At 38.2% G+C, this 26,041-nt stretch overlaps 2 protein-coding genes across 6 annotated transcripts in view; one reads left to right on the plus strand and one right to left on the minus strand.

The window, feature by feature from the left end:
• LOC309509430 (radial spoke head protein 4 homolog A-like) overlaps window positions 1-26,041 on the plus strand; it is a 55,274-nt gene that overhangs the window by 17,787 nt on the left and 11,446 nt on the right. For 2 of the 5 annotated variants that reach the window (XM_082184135.1, XM_082184138.1), the window contains exons 4-5: window positions 1,823-1,991; window positions 2,073-2,212. The exons of 1 other annotated variant lie outside the window; for it this stretch is intronic. The gene's annotated coding sequence lies outside the window, so the exon portion shown is untranslated. Of the gene's footprint in view, window positions 1-1,822; window positions 1,992-2,072; window positions 2,213-15,182; window positions 15,202-26,041 lie in introns of those variants that run through there. 2 more of the 5 variants (XM_082184140.1, XM_082184137.1) reach the window with 2 other exon arrangements.
• LOC309509429 (radial spoke head protein 4 homolog A-like) overlaps window positions 1-26,041 on the minus strand; it is a gene marked incomplete at its 5' end in the record, with an annotated part of 106,611 nt that overhangs the window by 1,291 nt on the left and 79,279 nt on the right. The window lies entirely within an intron of this gene.

The following is a 26,041-nucleotide window of genomic DNA, read 5'->3' on the forward strand; positions in this document are numbered from 1 at the left end:
ACCTAAAATAAATAATTAAATAAATAAATACTAGGACAAATGCCAGACAATAATAATACTCCAAATAAAACTCCATTTGTTGGATCAGTGTAAAGTAGATTTTCCAGGGCAGGAAGTGAGACCTCAGTATCAGATCTACTCTCATTCTGTGGTTCAGGCCAGAGCAACTATAAAACTCACAAGGGCATACAGTTGTGGCATGTGACTGACTGGTCATGCATGAGCATTGACACGCACACCTATTACCAGTCATGATGTTGCCATCACCAGATTACTCATGAGACTGCATGGAACTTGACTATTGACTAACCAAAACTCTTTTTAGTGTATAGTGTGTATGTTCATGTGAACTGTCTATGATTTAACATATCAGTTTTTCAGATTTCTTTTTACAAATTGTTATTCAGTTGTTGTTTAAATTAGACATCAGATATTTTACACCTTATTACATATCAGATAACATTTTACCATACATAGTTCACTTGTATTTTCAGTACTTTCAATACTCCATATTTACCATCCTTGTGCATTTAAGTACTCTTTAGCCGTTTCATTGTATTGTATTGTATTTGTATTAGTAGTATTGTAGTATCTTTTGTTAATAAAATCTTTTTTTTTACAACTGTCTTTTGTGTTGGTTATACAGGAAGTTGCCCAGAACCAAGGGATTTCCTCCCACTAATTGAAATGATTTTTCTTATTGTATAATTATTTTGAATAATTTTATATTTGTTAAAGTTATTTCCTGCGGTCTCGACATAAACCCACTCACTCACCCCACCCCCACCAGTTTGCTGACGTTTCTTGACTGGGTTATCTTGTTGAATTTGGTGATTAACATGGATCCTGACATATACAAAAAAATTATTCAATTATAAAACAAATGGTTCATACCCTGATGGGTATTCCAAAACGGAGAAATCAAATTTTAGAAAAAAGGCCAACGCTTTTGACCTCCAAGGTAAGAGCCATAAAATGTTTAATATTTACAAATTTTTTAAATTATGTTATCAGTGCTCTTTGTAAAAATGGTCTAAAGTTTAATCTTAAATTTGTATCTCATATGCTAAAGGTGAGGCAAGTTGCACGTGCAACATGCTTTTTGCGTTCGTACTTTTAGGTTAAAAAAAGTACAGAATATACTACTTTATTAGTTGCCTGCAACGTAGGCTATTCAACGTGAGGACATGCATGATTAAACAATGCACACGTTAAAAAATTATGAACGCTGCAAAGTTGAATCGGCATAAATAAAAATCCAAATAAATTTTAGTTGTATCTAAAATATATATATATAATTAGCATAAATAGTAAAATATGGGCTAGAAATTTTGAGGTAATCACCCACTCTTTTGTAATTTACCATTTATGCCATTTATATTCGCTAGCAGTATAAATTAGTCGAGTTTTTAGATGCCTAACTTTATGCCACTAGGTGTCACTATACAGCACTGCATGCATTTTAAAGCTGACATTCGTAATCACAAAAATTAAACTTTTATTACTACAGTAAAAAAAACTAAAAAAAACAAACATATTTACGATATTAAAACTATAGTTACATGGTTATAATGAAATAAATGTTTTTCTCTAAAACACGTTGGGAAAAAATATTGTTCCCCTTTTATTAAATTCTTTTTTCAGCCTCCTTTCCCTAAGATAACAGCTCTGAGTCTTCTCCTATAATACCTGATGAGTTTGGAGAACAACTGACCAGAGATCAGAGACCATTCCTCCATACAGAATCTCTCCAGATCCTTCAGATTCCCAGATCCATGTTGGCGATTAATTTGTCTCTTTTGTCTATTTTTTCTTTTCATAGATGGTGAATTGTATTACCTTAGGAACAAAGGAAAAAAACAACAGAGTAGACTAAAAGTTGTGTGTGGGGCAGAAAGAGGCAAACAAACTTTTTGAGGAGTTTCACGCAAGCAGCCTCGGAGCTCACACAGGACAAAAGAAAACACGAAACGCAGGACATTGACACCTGGGTAATAACATGTACAGAATTAATACTTTTGCAATATTATAAAATGCTAATGATTTCCAACATTATACTGTTTTGGTCACAGGTGGCACAGTGTGTACCATGTCAGGCCAGCAGGTCATCAGTTAAGGAGCAAAATGAAATCATTCCAATTGTGGTATTCCTTTCCATCACACATTTATTTATTATTATCCAATCCATCCATGTCCACCAATCCATGTGGTCTCGTCAGCCCTCTCCTCACCAGTATCTCCACCACCAGTGCCATCACCACATTCTCCACCCCCAGTCCATGTGGTATCTTCAGGTCTCTCCTCACCGGCATCTCCACCACCAGTGCCATCACCACAATCTCCACCACCAGTCCATGTGGTCTTGTCAGCCCTCTCCTCACCACAATCTCCACCACCAGTGCCATCACCACATTCTCCACCCCCAGTCCATGTGGTCTTGTCAGCCCTCTCCTCACCAGTATCTCCACCATCAGTGCCATCACCACAATCTCCATCACCAATTCATGTGGTATCTTCAGGTCTCTCCTCACCGGCATCTCCACCACCAGTTCATGCCACATCATCCTCAGGAGTTGTGATTTTATCAGGGTCCAGCTCTTCAGAAATAGAATCACGTATGTACTTAAACAACAATTTAGACAGTTATAATAGTAATAATACTACATATTACAGTAGTAACACATGGATTCACCAGTTGTAACACCATTGCATAATTTAAGATAGACATGTAACCTCAATTGTGATTTTCTTCAGAGTTTCATATTCTGTCTGGTCAGAACTTTGCATTGTTTTGCTTGTTTTTGACATTTTACAGGTGTCAGAGAAGCCTGGGAAGGAAAAGGCTTGTATGTGCTGATCTCAAATTGTAGGCCTTTCAAATTGTTTTACTCTGACATTCATCAGACAAGCACCAACTCACTAGGAAATTGTTATCTTGCTGAGTTCTAATTTCTAATATATGAAATATTTTCCATGAAACTAATTTTGTGTGATTTATATGCCTATCCAGTTATATCTTTCATAACTAAATACATAAGTAATATATATGTCACAGCTTGGCAGATGAAGGTATATTTCCAAAGGAGATAACTGTCCTGCTTGTTACATTAAGGGACCAAACTGAGGTGGAGGAAGATAAACTAATTATAGGGACTAACAAGAACAGGTGCCAACTAGACAGAACATAATTGTGACAATATACACAATTAATATTTAAAAGCAAACTTTTAAAATAAAATGTCAAACATGTTCAGGGGTGGTGGTGGCGCAGTGGATAAGACACATGCCTTTGGTGTGAGAGACCCGGGTTCGAATCCACTGTGAGACACCAATGTGTCCCTGAGCAAGACACTTAACCCCTAGTTGCTCCTGAGGCGTGCGACCTCTGACATATATAGCAATTGTAAGTCGCTCTGGATAAAAGCGTCAGCTAAATGAATAAATGTAAATGTAAATGTTCAAAAGTTAGTAGTATTGAGAATTAACAGTGGTTTAGCTTTGTTTATGTTTATCTGAGTTCAGATTGAATCCACCATTATGTTGTTTAGTATTTATTTTAAATTGGCCTCTTGTCTCTTGAGGTTATTTTTTTTATCTAGCCATTATAATAATGTGTTTGTACAACATGTTATGTTGGCAAAATAAGTAAATGTGTTTTTTTATTTTTCTGAAATGGTTTGTGTTTTCTTATTGGTTTCCACACTGTACAGATTTTTATACCTAAGAAGACATCTTATATATAGGCCTAAGTGTGTTAATGAAATCCAACGGTTTGTGAATGAAGCCACTTCATATCAAACTGTTTCAACATTTCATTATTTTGCTAAAATAATGTTTTACAAACACATAATGTCCAAAGAAAAACTATCCAAAGTTCAAAATGAAAGCGTCCATCTAAAGGAAACATTAAACAGATCACCTCTGTGAATATTTTTTTCTTATTGGAAACTAATATGTCTTCATTTATTCCTGTCAGATCATGAATGCTTATATGTACCTTTTGGTACAAAAGTACAACAAGGATTCAACAAAAAAGGCTGTGTGCATTGATTCATATGAAATGAGTGACATATGGAAACATAAAAAAGCAAAGGTCAAGGTTAGTACACAACTTTTTGCAAACTGCAATATCAATGTGATTAACATAGATGTAACTTATGTAGTGCTCATCCCAAGGCGTCATATACTGACGCTTTTGACATTTCGTCTACATCGAACGCACATGGCACCCTTTAGCGTCAATATGAGACGCAGATAGATATGGGCCAGAAGGCGCCTCCTAGCGGTCTAAACCCTAACCCTACCCCAGACCGCAGTGGCGGATCTACGGGGTGGCAAAGGGTGGCAGCTGCCACCCCTGGGATACAGTCTTGCCACCCCTGTTGCCACCCCATTTATAAATCAGATCATATTTTTTAAGTATATTTTATGTTCATAGCCTACACGTTGAAGGCCAAGGAGACCCGCAACAAACTCCTCTCAAACAGAAATCGCCTCCAGAACCCCTCCCCCTCACAATGGTTTCACCCATCACTAGCACGGCAGCGACCCCCGCGAAAATGAAATTTCACCAGTGGTAGCAGAGCAGCCTGGTCAGGCAGCACAGAGTGCATCTGTCTGCAGTAACGGCAGGGCTGCCAACTCTCACGCATTGAGCGTGAGACTCACGCAATTGACACTTTTCACACGCTCTCACGCCACACATCCATTTTCTCACGCACAGAAAAATTGCGGAGCAAAGAGGTACTTTTAATATTAAACTAATTATCAGCTCTTAGATTCCGTCAATTTTATTACGAAATTCAGACAAAAAATACGTTTGGCGTTTGTAAATGTGACGTGACAGATCGCTGAGCGCCTCAGTTCAAGTGCACGTGAACCGATCAGCTGTTACTTTTTTATTTAAAGATGCAGTACAACTTACCGAAAGTATACATAATATCGACCAATTAGTGTTTTTCAACCACGGAAAGAGGTCAATATATAATAGCAGGAGAACAATTATGTCACATAACGTTACATTTACCTCAGGAAAGCCATTTAATGACCATAGCATGTTAATTGAATAGAAAAAATAGCTAGAGAGGAGATTTTGCTGAGCACTATATTACATATTTATTATATTTTTACTTATGTCATTAAATAATTGTTATTATAACAAAAACTGAATTATATTTAATTTCATTTGTTATTTTTAACCTTTAATAATACCAGCAGATTGGGCCCTCTATGTTTACAGCATTAGGTGAGATTATTTTTTTAAATAAAATTTAAAATAAACATGTATCCAAAGTAGTCAATACTGAATAAAAATCGGAATCAAATCACAAGAATGGAATTGAAATCTTGACATTTTTGTCAAGCAATAATAAAAACTGTATCCTACCAGTCATTGTACAATGTAAACATTGTAACATGTTGTCACTAAACTTCATAAAATTCTATTTAGTTACCAAATGTTTTGACAATCAATTGTGATGCAATATTTGTTTTTACATACCCCCCCCTCCCCCCAAAACAAAAATCTCACTCCAAGCTAAACTCAAAAGTTGGCAGCCCTGGTAACGTTACGCAGTGTCTTGCAACCCGACTGGAGAGACTGAGCTGCCCCAGAGCCTCTGAAGGTGAAGTGAGTTTTCCCAGGTGTAGTTTAAATACACGTTTAACTTAAAGTTACATTTGTAATGAATGTATTGTATGCTAAAGACGATTCAGCATCAGCAAAAACAGCGAGTCTATTATTACGTTAGCCAAAATCAGCGGTCAAATCGCTCCCTCGTGATTTGTAAGAGCACTCTTCCCTTTGATTAGCCTCATTTTTATTTTAGTAAAGACAAGAACAGCTTAATAAAAAATATAAAATATTGTTTGTATCCATAACGTTTACTGATGGTCGCCGTTACGCCGACGTTACGTTACAACACACAATACAGTGCCAGTTAGGAGATCGATCATTTGATTAGCTAAGCAGTCCTATTAAATCCAATTCCTCTCAGATATCACAGCAATGAAACTAACTTTTAGGTTACAACTGGGGAAATAACAAATACAACAGGATTAAGTATGGGCGTTAATTGTTGGGAGAAAATATGATGCGTAATGATGATTAGATCTGCATTTGGTCTTAAGGGTAATTCTAAGGGTGTATGATGTTTCAGTAAAAAAAAAAACTTAAGTAACACTTAAAAGGGTTATTTTCTGAAACACCCTTAAGTTTAAGGGAAACCTAAGGGCGATCTTAAGGGAAAATTCCACTTATGGCGTTTTATGCAACCAGGCACAGGTCTGCCCCAAAAACTTTTCCAATTGTCTATGAATTCTATATTATTAAGCGGACACCATCTCGACAGCCAGCCATTAAGTGAATACAATCTACTAACTATCTCATCACTCCTGCGAACAGGAAGGGGGCCAGAGCAAATTACAGTGCTTATTAGTTTTTTCTTGTTGTTTTTTTCAGAAAGCCATCAATTGAATCAGCCCTGCAAACCTGTTGGTGGACAACTTAGTGGATAGTAGAAATATGCACTTAAACACTCTGGAGACCATCCCAGATGATGTCCCACTCCCACCAGCAGAAGGCATTACCAGGGGCAGCCCATCCCGGTCCAGCAGCTCCGCAGGGTCTCCCTGCTCAGCTCAATAAAAGTCTACTTTTTTTTTCTTATTTTATGTACTGTAAATTTAAATGTTTATGTTGATTTAATGTTTAATGTATGTTGTAAATAGTTGGAAAAAGTACTTTAATGTAGCCTATAGAACAAATGATTTTCATTTACCAATTTTTTTTTTTTTAAAGGTATAGAAGAATGTTTCATGTAGAAATTATGACTGTCATTACAAAAATAAACAATGTCCAGAACAATTCATTCTCTTATTTACACATTTAAAAGGTAATAAAAAAAAAAATCACCACATTTCCATGATAAATGACCTAAAAGGGCAGAAAACGTACTTTTTCCTCTCCAAGGCACATGTTAAAAGGCTTGATAAAGTTTTTGGAACGCAGCAGCGTATGCGGCAAGTGCCTAGACTCTATAGTTTTTTTTTTTAAGGCCTTTTTGTGGCCCTTTTTTAGGCACTTATTAGGGGTTCAAGCCTTTTTACAGTCTATGGTTCAAGCACTAAGTGCTGAAACCCTATTGTTATTGTTAATTTTCCCATGATGCAACATTCAGACATAAAACTGATCGGGCAGACCAAACCGTAAGTCGTAGAGACTTGAAACTTTGGGGGCTGATAGTACTCACACCGCCTACAGCAGGCATTCTCAACCCTGGTCCTGGAGGACCACTGTCCTGCAGAGTTTAGGTCCAACCTTGATCAAACACACCTGAGCCAGCTAATTAAGCTAATTAAGCCTTTCAGGATTACTGGAAAGGTATATAGGCAGGTGTGTTTGATCAAGGTTTGACCTAAACTCTGCAGGACAGTGGCCCTCCAGGGCCAGGGTTGAGAATGCCTGGCCTACAGCGTCACCAAGGCCCGCCCCGATCGGCCTGACGGGGGCGCTACAGCGGTCAAAAGTATGAAACGGCTCATAACTCATCAACCGTGAGGCGTACGGGTCCGTGTACTTGGCGGCCAACGGATTTTCGTTTTGAAAGGAAAAAAACAAAAACGGCCGGTTTCCCAATTACCATTAGTAAATAGGAAAACGAAAAACGGAAAACAACCCATTATTCGTTTTTTGTTTTTATATTAAAAAACGGAAAACGAAAAACAATCTCGTTATCCGATTGTCCTTGATGTGTTTATAGATGGAAATCGGAAATCAAAATACGTAGGCCTATGTATAAAGTCGTAATCCTTAATTCTGCATTGGTATTTTTTCGTGACCGGAAGCGATCCTAAGTAGTAAGCAGCTGTCATAGATACACCTATGAGCGGTTGTATGCTAGATGTCGCCTTGGCTACGGCCGTTCATTGGAACGAATGCGTATATTTTAATGATCACAATTAAAGTTTTAATTTTATTAAATTGAACAAGCGCAACATTCAGCATTCAATCAAATATTCTAAAAGATGTATTATTAATAATGTTATTTCAACATAATATCTCGTTATTTCGACATAATATGTGTGCGTGCAACAAGCAAGATGTGCATTTGTAAATCCGGTGACGCATGCATTGATTTTTATTAATAAACTAGTGTTTTCTGACAGTGTCTGCAAAGATGAACGTGCATATAGAGAGAAATGCACATCATGGATTACATAATCAGAGAGTAGCCTTTTTCTTTTCGTTTTGAATTATTTCGTTTTTAACACATTTCAAGCTTTGTGTATTTGATGTATTTCTCATGTCTCTGTGAGGCATACACTGAGTTTCGTTAAGTTAGGATGAGATGAGCTCCAGTTAACGTGCAATGCAAGTGACCGCGCGAGCGCCTCCATGATTATATTGGCTGTTATATTTCCTTCTTATTTATTCAATCCAGGCAATTATGTTGATGAAAAATTGATTAAAATTAAGATACAATTTATACAAAACGAAATACACTTTAAAGAAAGGCTTTCTACAAAACAAAACTTAATGAAGTGGTCAAAATCATGTCTGACCCGCTCCATGTCTCTCGATATATTGCGCATCTTACTCGTGCTGTTCACTGCAAGCATAAATGGAAAAAAATAACATTATAATATTTGAACAAATATGAAACTAAATGCGCTTATTTAATGGCTACAACAGTATAATAGGCCTACAGAATATCTATTTGTACAAATTGCTGCACATTCATTTAATTCTGAATTTTGCACACACAAGTTGAAAGGCATTTGTTCAAATCAAGTTCACGGATAATTGTGCGTGCATTTATTAATCATTATTAATCATATTAATCAACAAAGTAGGCTATGCTATGTAAAAAAAAAATCAGATGAGCCCAGAATATGAATGCAACGTTTACTTGTTCAATTTAATAAAATTAAAACTTTAATTGTGATCATTAAAATAATTGAATATTAAATATTTAGTGGCCAAGTTTTTCTCATTTATATATATATATATATATATATATATATATATATATATATATATATATATATATATATTATATAATATGCATTCCTTCCAATGAACTGACGTAGCCAAGGCGACATCTAGCATACAACCGCTCATAGGTGTATCTATGACAACTGCTTACTACTTAAGATCGCTTCCGGGTCACGAAAAAATACCAATGCAGAATTAAGGATTACGACTTATTTTGATTTCCGATTTCCATCTATAAACACATCAAGGACAATCGGATAACAAGATTGTTTTTCGTTTTTTAATATCAAAACAAAAAACGAATAATGGGTTGTTTTCCGTTTTTCGTTTTCCTATTTACTAATGGTAATTGGGAAAGCGGCCGTTTTTCGTTTTTGTTTTTTTCCTTTCAAAACGAAAATCCGTTGGCCGCCAAGTACACGGACCCGTAGGCTCAAGTGTCTTATATCGCTGGAATCCTTGGCTCGAGGCGGACAAGATGCATGCCCTTCAGGCGCCAATTTCGAGTAAATTGAGGTTTTTGAAAAACCTACTTTTGCGAACTAGGCTACTCCTGGGTTTTTGGCCCAATCGGAACCAAACCAGTGCAGAAATATTCTCTGGACAGTGACTATCAATAATCATCAAAAAAATTCTTAATTTAAATTCACGTTCGCTAAGGGAAACCAAAATGTTTGATGGCACCAGGGCCACTTTTACTAAAACAATTATAACTTGTGAATGGAAAGAGATATTTTCACAAAACTTGGGACACATGTTCATGAACTCAATCTGAGGTTACTTGAAAAAAATCTCGAAGATTGGCCAAGTGGTGGCGCTACAACATGGAAAAAAGTCATGAAAATGGCTATAAACACACCCAACCTCATACGATGGACACTTTACTATCCCATGATGCCACGGGGGAGGAGTTGTCGTCGTTATATTTGAAAATGGCGGAAAGCGGAGACGCGGCTGGATTCAAGTGTAAGTACTTTATAAAACAAATTTTGTTTCTTTGTGGTTAAATTGTATTTGTTTAACATCATATAAGTAAGCGATTGACTTGTTAAAAGTTTAAATAATGTAAATTGAGGGTGTCCTTTTCCAGCCAATTCAGAAAAAAATATAGTTTTATCATTATTATTACGGAATAGTCCGAGCTAATGTAAATCAGCTAGCTAACACTGTTTTCTTTAAACAAAGACGTTCGTTGTTTAGCAGTTTAATGAGATGGTTACAAAACTACAGTAAACTAAAACGATTTTATTTCTCCTTTAACAGTGTTGATATTATGAAATATTTGTTGGTTACATAGCAAGCTACTGTTAACAAGTGTACGTTAACGTTACCTCAGCTTGTCCATGTAACATTAATAGATTGACCATGGTAAATCACATTAAAATCTGTGTTGATTTTGCAGGGGCTGATGAACACACACGTGTTCTCATTGAGTGGAGAGTGGCTAATGAAGCCCTCTTCACTGGAAAAATAAGTATTTTAAGACAAATGTAATATGTTAATTTATTCAAGTGTATATTCAATGGTAAGTTAGTTGTAGATGTAAACATTTCTACTCAAGCTCTTACTGCATTCCTTTTATGCTTGATTTCTGTGCATTTATTGCAGCGTTTTTATCACAGAGCAGAGGCTGGAGGGCAAAATGTCTGCTCTTCAGATACAAAAAAAATAATAAAAAATGGGAGAACCTTAAACAGAAGTATAAAGTAAGATTTTTTTTTATTATTATTGTAGTTCACTCTAAAATTATAATTCTGTCATGATTGAATCATGCTCATGTTTGGCCCTGTAATGCGATCATTTAACGAATCATATGTTTTACAATATAATTGACTGTCTTGATATTCTGTTTTCAAATATGTGTAGGATCTGAAATGTCCACAAACTGGGGTGAGCACTGAGGATGGGAGGGTTACAGCAGCATCCTGGAAATGGTATTCTGCCATGGATGAGGCAATAGGGGGCAGACCCTCCATCACACCACCCACCCTTATTGCCTCATCTGGCCCGGATGTTGCTGTTACCTCTCCATCCTCAGTGAGGTCAGAACGTGACAGAGTAGGGAGGAAAAGAAAAGATTTTGAGGAGCTGATTCGAGAGATGGAGGAGAGGGAAGCTGAAAGAGAAAGAGATGCCATTTAAAGGCAGGAGAGGCGATGGAGAGAGATGGAGGAAAAGGAGGAAAGAAAAGAAATAGAGCGACGAGAGCATGAGAAGAGACTAGAACAGGAGGCCAGAGAAAGAGATGAACGAAGAGACCGAGAAGTGAGAGAGAGAGAAAGGGAGACAAAAGAGAGAGAGGAAAGATTTCTTCAGCTGTTAGAAATAATTGCAAAAAATAATAAAGGAATCAAATGATACACACTCAATTTTCATTTATTTGTTAGTAAGTTTGACAGACATGTATGGGCACCTTTTGAGGACACCTAATAAAAGGTGGTGGAGATCAGGCAAGACGTGGTGCTATAACTGTCAAAAAAAATTGTCCTCAGTAAATTGCCTGTATTGGCTATAAATGGTATTTTCCATCAATGATCTAAGTTTATTAGTTTATTTGGATGCCCATTATCCACTACCTTGGCAGTGGCTACTCTTCCTGGGGTCCCAACAAGTAAAAAATACAAAACTACATTTAATCAACAACAATAAAAAGTCAAGTTAATGAAACATACTAACCCAACATTCATTCCAAATATCAAAATCAACAATTTACTATATATTTTGCCATTAAATGTTCCTTTAAATATTTTTTTTAACGAATTTTTCTTGTAAAAATGTGTAATCAATGGTAAATCACTCCATATTTTCATTCCTCTATAGGCCTACATTACAGTCCGTTGTTTTCCAGTGGTTTTCGAAACAGGCAAAAAAAAAAAAACACCCCTTTTATGCATGCCTGGTTTAAAAATTATGACTAGTACTACTATACAAAAGTTGAGAGTACAGGACAAGGAACTCTAGACACAAAAATATTTCTTATAAAATAAAGCAGAGATTATCCTTCACCAGTGCATTCTTAGTATATTAGCTCTTCTATAACAGTTTAAATTCAGTCTTGTCGCTCTGTTCTGTACAAATTTAATATTTCATTACATCTTTTTTTCTTTTTTTTCTTTACTTGATGCACTGGTTGCCACACTGGGCAATAACACGCGATTCATCCAATCACTGATTGTGCTGCAGTGACTGACACCCCTGAGAGCCAACAGTAGCGGCATATTCATAAGGCTGTTCACTGTTCTCGCCGGCGCTGCCGCTGTCAGCATGATGAGAGAGCAGATCAGATGAGACAACAGCACGGAGCATTTTTCCAGAAACTCTTTGTATTAAATGATAATCATAATCTATCGGAAACTGTGATTGTGTGCACTTGGAAACTTTGGATGCATCAGCCTGGAGGGTTGTCGTGAGTGTTGAGAGAGAAAGGTGAAGTGGAAATCGGAGTAAAGATTTAGTGTATCCCAGACTGATACTCTTTATTGAATAATCTTCTTTAATTGAATATGTGATGCAATCTCGTTTTGGTGAGTGACATTTTTTTATCATATGTTATCTTATGACAGATATGTCCATTTCAGAAATGAGCTGATATGAGCTGAGTGTAGGCCGCACTCACAGCGCAAGCTGAACTAGCCGTGGGCTAAAGCTATCACGTGTAATAATGATCTTTGTATCATGAGTTGAGACAATGAGGCTGCGTCCGAAATCGAATACTTCCCTACTATATAGTATGCGAAAAACAGTACGCGAGCAGAGTAGTATGTCCGAAACATGTGCTGCGTTCCAGTCCACTTTTAGACACGCACTCGCGAACTTCCCTAAGCACTTTCCCTCGGGGGAATCCCCGCCGCCATTTTGAAGTGCGTTCCACTTCGTGAAGTGGACGAGGGAAGTTTAGATGGACAGACCCTCGTTCCCTCGATTTGGACCGAGGGAGCGAGTCTACTTCATATGTACACTTCATGCACCTATATGTCCCACAATGCAGTACGATTGTGACGTCACCACAGATCTCGTCTAATCACCACCACAACAAACAACTCTATGATATATTAATTCAAATTTTTTTTATTGAAAACAACCCAAAAACCATACATTTGGATGCTGCATTAAACATTCTTAAAGGGAAAACAAATGTAAATAATAAATCAACTACATAGCTGATTCCAAGTGATCAAGGGCTTAGGACGTTCCAATTCAGCCCATTGCAGTTTCCGCCAGTAGTGGGCACTCGCAATGACGTACATCCGAGTGAACGAGACGGAGGAAAGTTAGCAAGTGAAGGGCATTACAATTACAACGCAGCCCTGGTCCGAAATCATAGAATTCGAAAAACAGTAGGCGAGAAGTACCCGGATGACCTACTACTTCCGGCGAGATTCCGAAGTGCGCATACGGTGGACACTTTACTATCCCATGATGCCACGGGGGAGGAGTTGTCGTCGTTATCATAGACATGTATAGAAAGGCTAGATAGCTTACCGGCGCTGAGAGCCAATGGGACCCGACGACGTCACACGGCGGCCATCTTAGGACAGGACCGCTCGTCCAGTTAAAGTCTATTGTGCATGTAGTGCTGAAATAACTATATTTTGCTCAATTTTCAACCGATTTTCAAACGGCTTGGTGTGTCATAAACGTCAGGGATGCGGCTATTTAACTGCATACTTGTGAAAAATTATAGCCACAAACGGCATCAGCACAAATCATAGCCACGTTAATAAGGTTTGTAATAAACCAAACCGTTTGTAAATCCGTCAAGAATTCAGCAAGTTACGAGCATTTTAGTTGGCGTATGTCACTCACCTTCCGTCCACAGCAGCAGGGAGCAGCAGCGCAGTCTCCTGACCTAAGATGGCCGCCAAGTGACGACACAGCTGACTCCGCCTTGAGCCATCTAGCCTTCCTATACATGTCTATTGTCGTTATATCAGAGAATGTCTAATAGGAAGAGAATTGGCACTCTGCTTGCTTCCGGTTTCTGGACTGGCTGCATTAACACGTCTCTGTCCATGCGGGGGCGCTCGCAGGCGAGTGCAGAATGAATGGAGGTCTATGGCGCTATACCCATCAAAATCCACTTTTCTCAGGATATAATTTTTTGTCTAGTAATTTGAATGTTGTATTCGAAAGGAGATGCAAAGAAATTACACATTGCTGGGTGTTAGATTTTTTAGAGTCACTTATTTGCTTTAAAAAGTCTTTTAAAATGTCAATGACGTCATACACATCGTACGACCTGAGATACTGCTTTACGGCAATCCTTCAGTCACTTTGGTGCTTTGGTGCTCTGCACTCTTTTCTCTTGAGGCATCGACAACACAGCTGACACAGGTAAATACACATGCTAGAAGAGTTTTTGTTTTGTTTGTTTCTGGTCCCGCTTCGGATGCCACGATGCCATCAAGCGGTATCTCTGGTCGTAATCAGTCCTTCACTGACCAATCAGCGTTCATTAGCAGAATGCTAGCGTGTTACGGGCAACAACAACTCAGCCTGTAAGAAATCGAAAGGACATATGTACTCCTTCATTGAATTTTCGACCTATAACCCATGTTGAACTTGCAAAACCTACAATAAAATTTTTGATTTCTCAACGGCAATCGGGTTAACACAGACGCGCTAGGCTATTACACGACGTGAAAAGACTCGAGGCTCAGAGAGAAGTAAATGAAAAGTGGAATAAAGTCGTTATTTTTGTTTGTTTTTGCGCACAAAAAGTATTCTCGTCGCTTTATAAACTTAAGATTGAGCCACTGGAGTCACTTGGACTATATTAACGATGTCTTTAACGCATTTTCTGGGCCAGCAAGTTATAGTGTCCATAAGCCTGTGGAGGAGTGAGACAGCTCTCAGATTTCATCAAAAATATCTTAATTTGTGTTCCGAAGATGAACGAAAATCTTACGGGGTTGGAACAACATGAGGGTGAGTAATTACTGACAGAATTTTCATTTTTGGGTGAACTAACCCTTTAACGGTCGCGAAGTACGTTCTAATTTAAATGTAGTACCTACTCACATAGTACGCGATTTCGGACGCAGCCTGAGTGTTTTATGAGTGTCGATGTGTTAAATAACTGCGAAAAGTTGGATTAATGTGTCATTTGAGCTGCGCATGTATATCATTTGTTACTGAAATGTTGAGACAGAAATTAATTATTGGTTGTTGCCTTGTGTTTTCCAAGGCTGTGTTTTCTTGTTCTCTGTTTTTTCCCTATGTGAACGTGATCGGCAAGTGTATCCTGTTTTGTGCCATAAATAATCCTGTGGAGGTGAATCGCCTGCCTATTGAATGCAATTAAATATGCACAAATGCTGACCAGTGCCCATGGACCTGTTTCCACTGTGAACCGTAATTTGAAACCATCAACTGGTAGGATAATTACAATTTTATTTAGTTTTTTTGGACTCAAAGGACTTTGATTTATGAAATTGATTGATTGTTTTTACTTCTGAAATGGAGAGACTTTGTTTTTTTGTACATGAACTGATCGAGAGAAGTTTGAACAACTCTTTAAACTGAATCATTTGATTCACGAACTCTGATCAGCTGAGTCGTTTGATTCATGAACTTTGTTCAACTTAATCAATTCATCTTGTTCCAATTAATATTGTTGAACATACTATTTTACTATAGAAAGATAAGGTGGTTTATTGGAAGGAATTATGAATCACATTGTGTTTTGAGTCAAATCCAATATCTGATTACTAGTGTTTCTTTTGTCAACGAAAATGATGACTAAATATCATCGTCAACGAACCACGTGACGAAAACGAGACGCAACGTAAATGCTGGTCATGTGATAACTATAATTAAATGTATAATGCTAATATTGTTGACGAAAAAAAACGATACTAAATGTGGTTAGCAAAATTTTCGTTGACCAAAACAAGACAAAATGTTATGACGTTATTTCGTCTCATTTAGTCGCATTATTATTATTATTATTATTTTGCAGTATTTGTGTTTCCCGTGTCTCACTTCAGGGGCTGCATCAGGTCACTGCGCAGACGCAGGCGATGTCACTTCCTCAAGCCCCACTCGCGGCATTATTTAGAAGATGCAGCTGCGGTGAGTTAGCGTAAATGACAACAAACTTAAGTCTAACGGCCGTTTCACACACACTCCGTGTGCAGTGCGTATGCTGTGCAGGAGCAGCATGCGCTATAGTGCTTTCACATAGGCTGCGTTTGCAGTGCGTAACTGATGCACGGCTGTACCACAAACACATACTCACTATTTTTATTTCAAATCCAGAAGTTATCAGCTACTTTTATTTAAAAAAAAAGTTTTGTCAGCATTGTGATTCTCTTTGTACACATATACTCTTTAATAGACGTAATTCACTTTTAAGCACAATTTAAACAATGTATTATTCAATGCACTACTTCTATCTAGATTTATTAGCAAGTGGTAAAATATTTAGCCTTATAGTTATATTAAAATCACAAATATTTTAAATTAAAACTTAAAATTGACAAAAACAGCCAACTCTCATGCCTTTTCTTTTGCATTTAAATTTTAATACAATAAATCTTGGATGTCACAAAGAACTTGTTTTTCAACCTCCACTAATGAGACGAGTGTTACTTTTCTGTTCGCTATTTTTGCTATTTTTCCATAGTGGTACACTATATTGAATGGGTTAAATAGAATTGCATTACTAAAATTAGACTAAAATACAATTTTCATTGACTAAATCTAGACTAAATGTCATCAGATTTCGTCAACTAAAACTAGACGAAAAGAGTCATGGATAATTCTGACTTAAGACTAAAATGCTCAGACTTTTAGTCGACTGATACTTGACTAGACTAAAAACAGTATGAACGTGACTAAAACTAATAAAAACTAAAATGACAGCTTGACACAAAGACTAGACTAAAACTAAAATTAAAACAGGCCGCCAAAAACAACACTACTGATTACGTTTCTTTTTGTACATTTGGGTTATACAATGTAGGGCTGTCGCGTGAAGGAATTTCCCATGTGGTAATTTTGAATGGCTCAATAGCGCGACATGCAGTATTATCACCATTTATATATTTAGACTTATTTATATAGCAATACATAAATATAAATAAGTGTTACGATGTGTTCAGCATGCACAAAAATCAAGGACATTTTATCTAACGATGTAACCAGAACTAAACAGCGTCTCTGTGCATTGAAAGGTTGTCACTCACTGCACGGTTACATTGTTACAGCAACGGATTGTCTTTGAGTTGTTGGAAAGTTTTCTTTCTTCGACGCAAGACCAGGAGACAGTTGGGATCGCGTTCAACAGAAGTTATTCTTTATTGAGTACTCCGCTGTACGTGGCTGCAGTACTTCCAACATTATCTAACTAAGGGAACTTTACATGGTATCTTATAGGCATTTTAGGAGGAGGGACTTTTGAAGGTGGAGACAAATTCAAACAAAGCATGTAAATGAGTATACAGGTTAAAGGGTTAGTTCACCCAAAAATGAAAATTCTGTCAGTAATTACTCACCCTCATGTTGTTCCAACCGCGTAAGACCTTCGTTCATCTTCGGAACACAAATTAAGATATTTTTGATGAAATCTGAGAGCTGATAACTTCTCCGTAGGCTGCTAGGTGGCCCAAACTTGCTGGCCCAGAAAAGTTATTAAAGAGATCGTTAATATAGTCCAAGTGACTACAGTGGCTCAATCTTAAGTATATCAAGCGACGAGAATACTTTTTGTGCGCAAAAACAAACAAAAATAACGACTTTATTCCACTATTCATTTCCTTCTCTCTGGGCCTCGTAAGTGTTTTTGCGCAGCGCGTCTGTGTTACACGTCACCACGTAGGCTCACTATTGGCCGACGCTGGTCATGTGTGTGACGCGCAGCGCAAAAACACTACGCGAACCAACTAGAGGCCCAGAGAGAAGGAAATGAATAGTGGAATAAAGTCGTTATTTTTGTTTGTTTTTGCGCACAAAAAGTATTCTCGTCGCTTGATATACTTAAGATTGAGCCACTGGAGTCACTTGGACTATATTAACAATCTCTTTAATAACTTTTCTGGGCCAGCAAGTTTGGGCCACCTAGCAGCCTACGGAGAAGTTATCAGCTCTCAGATTTCATCAAAAATATCTTAATTTGTGTTCCGAAGATGAACGAAGGTCTTACGCGGTTGGAACAACATGAGGGTGAGTAATTACTGACAGAATTTTTATTTTTGGGTGAACTAACCCTTTAAGGAACCCGCCCCAGAGCGGCAGTCTCAATTTAATCAGCATACCTATTCAAATGCTGATACTGGCCAGGAACTCCGGTTCCAAGGGCCATCCTAGAGCCATTAAAGACAAAGGTGAAAGTCTCCCCTACAGCTAATCCAATCAACCTAACGATTCAATGTCTGGGCTCCGAAAGGTGAGAATCTATGTGATCTGACTCATTTAAAACACAATAGAGATTGCAACTTTGCTGACATCTTAACCTTAAAAGCTAAAATCAGAATTCTTCACCGTGATGTTATATAAGGAAGCATATCTGAAATAGATTCTTAAATTTGTAACCCTTCAGTCCCCTCTTTGAGAGTTCTTAAAAACTCTCACAAAATACAAATTTAGACACTTAAAAGTTCATTCTTGTAACTTGAAAAAGTTACAGGCACAAGCATGATCTGTGTTGTTCATCTGTAATTGCATGCTGACACAGAAACAAAACATGCAATTAGGGTCCGTGAAGTCTCTGCGTTGTGTATTTTTTTCTTTTTCTTTTGGGATAGTTCGTTCAGCAGTGGGTCTAGTTGTCTTCTTGAGGTTGTGGCTTCATATGCAGGTGAGACGGTCGTTGCAAATGGATCTCGGAACAGCCATCAAGTGGTATCTGTACAGAGGAAGAAAGAAAACAGAAAACAGAGCAGTATTTCTTCAAACAGTAGGGTTGTATGGTTTTTAGAGTCTGCTGTTGTTGTTTCATTCTTTCCCTATTTCTTAATTGTTTTGACACCTATGGACCAGTGAGGTGGGGATAAGCTACTGAGGGGGAAACCTATGAGGAAATCTTCACCACATGGCTGACCCCCGAAGCCTGTTGCTTTCGGTTCTTCCATGGGCTCCGCACTGGTCTGTGTGTCCTATTCTGTCCCTGTTGTGTGCACACTGTAGCCTGGTTAAGACCAGACCCTTCTCAGTTGAAACTGAGTGTAGGGTCTGGCGAAGCTATGTAGACAAATCATTTCCAAAGGGGCGTCACCAACCGACGTAGCTCAAATTCCTCTGGGCGCAATTGGATAGTCATAAAACCAATCAGATCGATGAAGGAGATGACGTATGCTTCGAGTGTTGTTCTTTGCTCTGGTTTTAACGAAAAGGGTAAGTTTAAATCGCTCAAAACAGACGCGATAACTGATTCGTTTATATACTGTCTATGATTCGAACGAGTGATGTTCCACGGCGGCATCCATCTTTGTAATGAAATCTCCTTCAGCGTCGCTGCGCTGTTGTCATCATGTAAATCCCTCCCCAAACGTTTCTGATTGGTGCCGCGATTTCGGCGGCACAGAAATTAGTTTGAATGGGCTCTTCTCCAGACTATCCTGGAGAGAGAATTAAAATTCGCCGGAAGTAGTCTGGGTTTTCCCAGGCTATGCACACTGTACAGTGTGTGAGAAAATTGGCACATTTCCATTCTCCAGTGAAACATCAGTCTTAATAGACATCATTTCTATGATGCGGTCTGGATTCAGACCGCATCATAGCACTGAAACTGCGCTCGTTAAAATCACAAATGATTTACTTTTAGCTTCTGACCAAGGCTGTATCTCAATACTAGTTTTACTTGATCTCAGTGCTGCGTTCGATACTATAGATCATACATTACTCTTAGATCGACTACAAAATTATACTGGTGTTCAAGGACAAGCACTAAGCTGGTTCAAATCATACCTATCTGACCGCTACCATTTTGTCTATTTAAATGGAGAAAAATCGATCATAACTCCAGTAAACTATGGAGTGCCGCAGGGATCTGTATTAGTCCCTCTGTTATTTTCCATATATATGATGCCACTTGGAAATATTATAAGGAAACATGGAATTAGTTTCCATTGTTATGCTGATGACACTCAAATATATATTTCATCACGGCCGGATGAAAACGCTAAATTTTCCAAATTGACAGAGTGTGTTAAAGATATAAAAGATTGGATGACGCGTAATTTTCTTTTTTTAAATCCAGACAAGACAGAGGTAATACTTATCGGTTCAAAAAACCGCCCACAAAACCTCGCACAATACAACTTTAACATCATAGGATGTCCTGTTACTTTATCCTCTACAGTAAAAGACCTGGGTGTTATACTCGATTGCAACCTGTCTTTTGAAAATCATATTTCATATGTTACAAAAACAGCCTTTTTCCACCTTAGAAACATTGCTAAGCTACGTAATATGCTATCAGTTTCTGATGCAGAAAAGTTAGTTCATGCATTCATGACCTCGAGACTGGATTACTGTAATGCTTTATTAGCTGGTTGTCCTGCATCCTCAATAAACAAGCTACGGTTAGTCCAAAATGCCGCCGCTAGAGTTCTTACGAGATCAAGAAAATATGATCATATAACACCGATTTTATCATTACTGCATTGGTTACCTATAAAGTTCCGTATTAATTACAAGGTATTGCTACTGACTTATAAAGCCCTAAACGGCTTAGCTCCAGTCTATTTAACGGATCTTCTATCACCCTATAATCCATCGCGCTCTTTAAGATCACTAAATTCAAGGCTTTTGGTCATACCTAGGATATCCAGAACCACCAAAGGAGGGAGAGCATTTTCACATTTGGCTCCAAAACTCTGGAATAGTCTTCCTGATACTGTTCGTTGCTCAGACTCGCTCTCCCAGTTTAAAACTAGATTAAAGTCGCATCTCTTCAGCCAGGCATTCATATAATCCTACAGATCAAACTACAATCCGTCCTCTAGCTCATAAATGCCAGAGGAGAACTGGCCCCCGACTGAGCCTGGGTTCTCCCAAGGTTTTTTTTTTCTCCATTAGGTCACCTGATGGAGTTTTAGGACACCATTAGGTCACTTGATGGAGTTTTTCGGTTCCTTGCCACTGTTGCCTTTGGCTTGCTCAGTTGGGGATATTTTGGGGATATTAATCTAATTTTATCAATCAATAAATTCCTCTTGAAACAAACTTTGTTGTATTATTTTAATTTAATACTGTGAAGCTGCTTTGATACAATCTGTATTGTGAAAAGCGCTATACAAATAAACTTGACTTGACATCATATAATACAGGATTGGTGTCTGATTGTAATGTTCTGCAGTATAACATTTAAGGCTGTGAGTATACTGAATGTCCCCCAAACAAAGGCTGTGACAGTCAATAAGTCTTTCATCTTTGTTGTAAGTTACTGGGGAGATTAAAGGGATAATTCACCTCTGGAAAGATGAATGTGTATTTAAAATAGGTCATTTATGTAGAAGAAATGTGAAGACATTTTTTTATTTGGAGCTTTCTAGACTGAGAAAAGCCAGAAAATGTATTTTTGGCTTATGTGGATGAAAGACAACAACTCCCAGAATGCAATTGCTTCGCTGCCCTAGGAGGCCACGCCTACCGGTAAGAGAGCGCAGTTGAAAACAACAAGGTTAGGCTACCAGTGAGTCTCCGTGACGAGTCTGCCTGGGATTTCGGGATCGCCCAAAATGTCTGGGATTCGGCTTTTGCGTTCTACAGTCGCCATTCATTATGTTTACTGTGGCGAGCAGGACGAGGCTGACGGCCGCGGGAGAACGGCGCGAGGCCGGTGGCGTCATTACTGAGACGCGGTCTCGCATCTCTCACAGAGGTGCGGGAATTTTCTTAGCAATGTTAAAGCGCACATCATCCGATCACTTGTTTAGCGTTCATGTAAACACTACATTCAGATTCACCGATCGGAATGAATTCAGTTAGATTGAAACAAGAGGTGTAATGAATGGCGACTGCAGAAAGCAAAAGCTGAATCCCGGACATTTTTGAACGATCTCGCCCGCCGGACAAGTCCGGGAAAAGGAGGATGGTAACCCCTACTACTCAGCTTTCTCCTACTATTCAGCTTTCTCCACGGAACAAGAGCCTGCTAGCTTAGCTTCCAAAGAAAGACGGCTGACTGTGTGTACATTCTGTGAGTGAGATCCCTCTATGGGCAGGTTGAAAACATGCGGAACAGCCCCTACTACTGGCTGTAGTCTTTAGCCTCTGGGCAGAAAATCCTCAGATGACGCAAAATGACAATTTTTGCGTCATCGGAGGATTTTTTCCAGACAAAAAAATACATAAATCTCTCCTCTCACGGGGATATGAGGGTGGAAAGCACGGTAATTCGAAAATACTACAGGTTTTCTACTAATACAAAGCTTTAATGCTAAATCCTGAAGTATCCCTTTAAGCAATCACAGCCCAAATGGTTAACACCTCAAAAAGCTTACCCACGAGTCCAATGACGAGGGGAGGGGTTGCTTCAAAGTAGCAAACAAATGTAGTAAAAGCTGCATAACATTGTTAACTTGTCTTAAGTTATTTTTGTTTTTTCTACATTCTTTTCCAAAATGTCCGTGCTTGCGACAGTAAGAACAACTGGCTTCTCTAGGACATTTGCGTTTCTGTTTCTCTGAATTGACCTTAAAGGATGCTGCTGCAATTTTTACTCTTGCCTTGACATCAGAGTCTCTTTCCCAAGTAGCTAAACTGTCCAAGTTGTTTTGCAAAGTTCTCGTAGCCCATGTGATGTTTAAGAAAGGCAACGCCTTTCTGTGTTCTGACAAAAGCCCATCAGACCATGTGCGAACTAAAGGGCCATTATCATCTAACACCTTCTCTGAAGTGTCCGCTATACCACTGTATGCTGCAGCTGACTGACAAAATCTTTCTGTGTACTCTAGTGTTGCACGGTGTACCGATACTTCAAAAGTATCGCGATACTCGGAAATTAAAAACGTCACGATACCTAAATTTATCAGTATCGATACTTACATTTTTTTTTTTTTAAAACGCCTCCCTATGGACGTCTGTGTTTTTTTCCTGACGCACGCAGCAAAGAACCTGCCGCTGTCAGTGTCATGTGACAAAACACTACAGCGAGATGGCTGCATGTGCGAGGACAAGTGGTCCACGACTCGTAGAAAAAGATGACGCGAGGAGTGACATATGGAAGTACGTTGCCTACCTTGCTCTGTTGCACGGTGCACCGATACTTCAGTTCAAAAGTAAATAGGAAATGAAAAACGTCACGATTCCTTAATTTATTAGTATCATACTTCTAAGAATGACCACGTTCCAGATTTGTAAGGCCGGCGACACACTGTCTGCGTGTCGTGTCCGTTTTTATTTCGGCTCCCATGTTAACTGCCTGCGTGACACACGCGTCTGGGCGCAGCTCGAGACGCGCGGAAAACGCGTGTATGCTATAAATAGAACCGACGCCTATTTTTCACGCGACACGCAAGCCTGTTGGAAGCGTTTCCAGGCAAAATAGAATAGGAAAAGATGTTTCTATGTCATTTTGACACGAATACATATTAATAAATGACATTTTGATGTTTGAAAGTTTTGACATATACAATATAAATGTAATTTAAAAAAATATTATCGATTTTCAAATATTGCACCTCTCAATACAGAACGAATTATTCTGTAGCCTATTGTTGTCTTTGCTGCTATATATTTATGTTTAACATGAAGTATAGGCCTTCCACAACTCTCTCCCCACATGTCAAATATATCACCAATGAGGCTTATCATATGTTACCAATATTAAACATTGTTTAATATAATCGCTGTTCATATTTTTATTCAAAGTTCAGAATCAAGATAAAGCTCTTATGTTTCTTATGATAAATGAGATAATGCTGCTAAATTTATTTATTAATTTTTTTTTTCTTGAATGTCATTGCTCTAATTTATTTTTTATATTTCATATTTCATATTTTGTTCAAATGTTTAATATATCTGCTGTTCATATGTTCATTTATTAGTGTGTTATATGATTAGAATGTTGTCCCGGTTTTAAAATAAAGCACAGCAGTGATATTTGAGAGTGTTTCTCCCTTTTCAGGAAAAGTATCGAAAAAGTATCGAAATCGCAATACTTGACTTGGTATCGGTATCGAAACAATAATTTTGGTATCGTGACAACACTAGTGTACTCACAAACAGTTTCACCCTTCTTCTGTAAACAAATGGTGATCTTTGACCAGTCAACTTTTGGTCCAACAATGTTCTTTAACACTTTCAAAACTTCCTCTCTCAATTCATCTTTACTGGCCTGTTGCAGTTCAGAATTGTTTACAGCACTTTCAAAATCATTGAATTCTGACTCAGTCAAGATCTGTGATATTAGCTGGGTGACTTCAGCTAGAGTCATATCATAGAGCCGCATCTTTTTGGATAACTCTCTCCTAAACTCAGAAAAATGTCTTTGCACTGATGGCAAACTTTCAACAAGTCTATTTCCTTAGGAGCTAAAAATGTTTTGGCAACAGTTTGTATTTGGACAACAGAAAAGTTGGGAGTAACACTTTAAGTTCCCTGAGATCTTCTCCTAGCCCCACAAACCTGCACTGAATCTACAGGCTCATCAGTTACTGATCGGATGGCTACATCTGTTTCAAAGAAAGCTTTTAATTCAGGATAATTGTTATCAGGCTGAAGTTCCACATCAGTTTTTTCTGCATCTTTGTTGCGGTTTACTTTCTTAGTCACAGAAGATAATCTTGTACGGAGCTCTTTGATCTGTTTCTCTAGCTCTGAGTTGCGCTTAGACTGTTCTGTAGCTAGTGTTAAACCAAATTATCTGTGACAACAGATAATGGCTTTCACATTGTTCTTGCGAATACTTTCTCCTAGTACCTTCTTACAATCTTCAATTGACCATACTTTGTCTGCATCAATGCCAAATTTCTTTGTTAAATTCAATCTGACTGGCTCAGTCACGATGGAGTCCATGTGCTCTGATAACAAAGACTTGAATTCACTATATGTTAAAGGTGTAGCTAGTCCAGCTTTCTCAGTTGTGGGAATCAGTCTAGTACTTTTCCTAAACATTTTGTGAATTTCTATGTTACCACACAAACAAACACTAAACTTCTCTGATCAACAGAGGGTACACGTTAACACAGATCAACTATTGTTAACCTTCCTTGCCCAGAGCAAAAGATAACACAAATACAAAACTAGCACTTTACGCTTATCTTCCCTGCCTGACAAGAACAGAGGATAAATTTCATCTCTAAAAGACAACTTTAGAGGATAACTTAGTTAACAAAACCCTGCAGCTGTTTGTTAACTTCTTCTCTGTCGGCGCAGAGGAAAACAAATTTTTACTGGTCTGCATTGGTTCTTTGAATAGAGTGAAACTCACTGAATTGTTGGTTGTACAGAAAACATTCGTCTGGAACTCAGTCAGCTTTGTGTTTAGGAAAAGTACTAGACTGATTCCCACAACTGAGAAAGTCTGGAACTCACTATCAAGGTCTTCTTCATATTTGTCGTGGTACCGGTCTTTGCAGCAATTATTTTACAATTACAGCAAATACTGCATCGCGCGCTGTTGGCATCGAGCCTGGAGGAATGTAGACTTTTGATCGACTTTTCCACATATTTAGTGTATTGTGTGTGTGTGTGCTTGAGTCTCATATGAGTATGTGCGCGGAGAGTTTGTGTGTGTGCTCGAGTCTCACATGAGTATGTGCGCGGAGAGTTTGTGTGTGTGTGTGCTCGCGTCTCATATTAATATGTGCGTGGAGAGTTTGCGTGTGCACGCGCGTGTCTCATATGAGTATGTGCGTGGAGAGTTTGTGTGTGCTCGCGTCTCATATTAAAGGACAAGTTCGGTATTTTACACTTAAAGCCCTGTTTTCAGATCGTTTCTGATGAAATACAATGGTTAAGATTGAAACTTGGAAAATCGCGGCAAATAATGCTTTCCAACAGGTTTTATCGTAGTTTTTCATCCAATACAGAGCACTGACGTTGACGAGTTAACCCCTTAGGTATCAAAATCTGGTACCAAACAAGAAGTCATTTTTC

This window comes from Leuciscus leuciscus, assembly GCF_965113295.1.
Source record: "Leuciscus leuciscus genome assembly, chromosome: 11".
Classification (NCBI taxonomy): domain Eukaryota; kingdom Metazoa; phylum Chordata; class Actinopteri; order Cypriniformes; family Leuciscidae; genus Leuciscus; species Leuciscus leuciscus.